The sequence below is a fragment of the Castanea sativa genome, chromosome 2 (genome assembly GCF_040712315.1).
Source record: "Castanea sativa cultivar Marrone di Chiusa Pesio chromosome 2, ASM4071231v1".
Taxonomy (NCBI): Eukaryota; Viridiplantae; Streptophyta; class Magnoliopsida; order Fagales; family Fagaceae; genus Castanea; species Castanea sativa.
This window is the reverse complement of record NC_134014.1, coordinates 8,633,632-8,636,657: the sequence shown is the minus strand read 5'-3', so window position 1 is coordinate 8,636,657 and position 3,026 is coordinate 8,633,632. Positions and strand designations below refer to the sequence as shown.

General features: G+C 37.2%; 1 pseudogene; it reads right to left on the bottom strand.

Annotated features, from left to right (window-relative positions):
• Nucleotides 1–431: 431 nt before the first annotated feature.
• Nucleotides 432–2,775, bottom strand: LOC142626245 (phloretin 4'-O-glucosyltransferase-like; annotated as a pseudogene).
• Between the last annotated feature and the right edge of the window lie 251 nt (nucleotides 2,776–3,026).

Below are 3,026 nucleotides of genomic sequence, written 5' to 3'. Positions count from 1 at the left end.
CGAACTTCAAAGTGACATTTTCCATTAAAATAAATTCACAAGTAGGATTTTCTTAAATATTTTATTTTATTTTATTTTTAACTTTTGGGATAGAAACAGGTTTTGCTTAGTCTTTAGATAGTGAAGTACAAGAAATTTCATTAAAATGTTATTCGCTAATTGCTACCCACCAATTTCATATTACAGAATGTGAGCTCTACAAATGTTTAGAAGGCATAATATAATATAGGTACTTTCCAAAACTGCTTAGTTGATTTGCCAACCTAGTAACAAATAAAGAAAGGCAATATAAGACAAAGGTGAAAAACATAAATCAACCGCCCACAAAAAAATTATTTCCCCTATTTTATATCCATATTCACAATTAATATGCAAATCATATACACATTTTAATATATGAAAGTGGATGTAAAACAAACACTTTTCTTTCAACAGCAAAGTTACACTCTTTTAACACCGATGTTATAACCTTCACCAATCTCATCCACAAACGCTTTGAGATTGTTATAGGAAGAAGAACCAACTTTGTTGGCAGCCTCCATAGCCAACTCCTTCCATTTCTTGGCATTCCTTCTAATTGCTTTCCCTCTCTCTCCATCTCCCACAACCAATTCCAAACATCTCTTAATCTCATCACCTTCAACAATCCCATCCTTATTCACTGTCACCCTCACTCTGGTCTTCCACACATCTTCAATTAGCTTCGCATTCATTGCTTGATCAAACCAATGTGGAAATGCTACCATTGGCACCCCATAAACCAAACTCCAAAGTTGAATTCCACCCACAATGTGTCACAAAGCATCTTAGTGAAAGGTGTGACAAAACCTCCACTTGGGAACACTAGGGCACTATCATTCCCCTTTGTTCCAATTCCTCTCTGCAACTCAAATTCTCTTCTTCTTTCCCTCTTCACCACTTTCCTTAGCTCTTATGACCCACAAGAAGGGCCTCCCACAATCCAACAATCCGTGTGCTATTTCCTCCATTTGTTGCTTATTTAACACCAATAAGCTCCCAAATGAAATGTAAATGACCAATGATTTGGACTTAGAGTTGAGCCATTCAATGTAATTATTGGAGCCATTACATGGATATCTTCCACAAAAAATGGCATTTGGAACTAGCGGTCCAATTGCAACTAAATTAAGCTTTTTGAGTGCTTTAAAAGCCTTAGGCTCTAGTGCATCAAAGGTATTCACTAGAACTCTAGGATTGCTCTCATTTTCAAGCGCTTCAAGTTGTGCTTGTAATATATGGTGTACAAAAGCATAATGGTTTGGAGCAAGCAAGAAGGAGGGAAGGTCATGAGTAGCAAATAATAAATGGCAGACCCAGTAACTGTATCCAACAAGAGGTGCTAGGGTCATATTTATGTAATTGGCTAATTTTTTGACAAAACACACTTTACTTGTAATTGGGTAGATCTAGGATAAGTTTAGTACTTCGAGAAACAAGTGTTCAAGTTAAGTATTGAAGGCTTGCAAGTCTGACCAAGAAACAAGTGAAGGAAGTGCTGTTCATTAAAACTCGACAGAAGTCTTGACAGAATCCTTTCTATCGAGATTTAATGTTGAAGCTTGACACAAGCTGTATCTGTCGAGAATTACGAAATCAGACTTTTTAGATCTGATTACATGTATATACTTATGTATTTGTGTAGGATTTCTTTTCTCACAACCCTAGACATATATAAGGCTTATTTTAAAGGCCGTCGCACATGCATTGTGTGACAGAATGCTAAAAGTGACCTAGTTCATCGTTCTCTCTAAAGAAGCTACTATGTCTGTACGCTAAGAGTTTTGTGACCAAGGAGCTTCTTGATCTTAATTATTGATGAATTGAAGAACTTTGCAGCCAACAATCTTCTTCAAGTTGGTGAGTTAGTCATGTACTGGGATCCGTGCATCATTGGTTAGTCATGTACTGGGATTCGTGCATTGAATGGAAAGATTGCCGCTACAATACAAGTCCAATTGGGTATTGGGATAAGGGTTCAACTGTAGGTTAGTATTTTGGGATAGGCCAAAGGGTTTGGTAAGATTCCTTACTTATAACCACTTGTGATTGATAATAGTGGATTCTCAAGAGTGGTGACCTTAAATTCACTTAGTGGAGTTTTTGTCTTGGTGGTTTTCTCCATTTGTTAACAAATCACTTGTGTTAAATTTATTTTCCGTTGTACTTGGTTATTTAGTGATTTGTTTGTGCTACCATGCTATTGCATGTAATTTGACTAATTAATTAACTTCGATAATTAATTAATTTGCAAGGGGTCAATTTATTTTAACCTAACATGAGGGTCAGTTATCGATGTCATTCCTAATAACATTGGCAAAACCATTGTAATAGTGGTAGTATATGTACAAAACCATTGCAGGCTGAATCCAAAGAAGGGCAGAAGGAATATGAAGATCACAAGCCACGCTAGCAACCCAACGTAGAAGCATTGTGTAGACTATGCACTGTTTATTGGCGGTGGCAACAATGAGGTCAGTGAGAGCTTTGGAGCCATTGCACTTGAACTAATCCCATTGTTTATCACGATCGTCCATAGGTGCAACTTTGTCATCGTAGCCGTAGAGACAATGGGAACAACAAGCCGTCAGGAGGAGGGCTTTTGATCATGTTGCGACGGTGGGCTCCAATGGCAGTGAAGAAGGTGACATGCACTCCCATGCGAATGAGGCATTCAGCAAATTGGAGGGCAGGGTTTATATGGCCTTGCACTGGATATGCGACGATGACATAGTGATTTTACTGCTGTTTGGCCATGATTATTTGATACTTTGATATGGGTTGTGAATATTCTAAGCAAAAACAAAATAACTTGTGCTTGAGATCAGTGACATTTATATAGAGGGACCAATGCATTTGAAAATGGGCAATGCTTAAAAATAGAGCAAAAATTTTTAGGAGTTAACTTGTCCACGTGGCAAACATTGAGCAGTTGGTCTATGTAAAAGTGATAGATAGTTACAATTTGCATGTAAGATAGCTGAACAAAAAATTATGAAATATATATT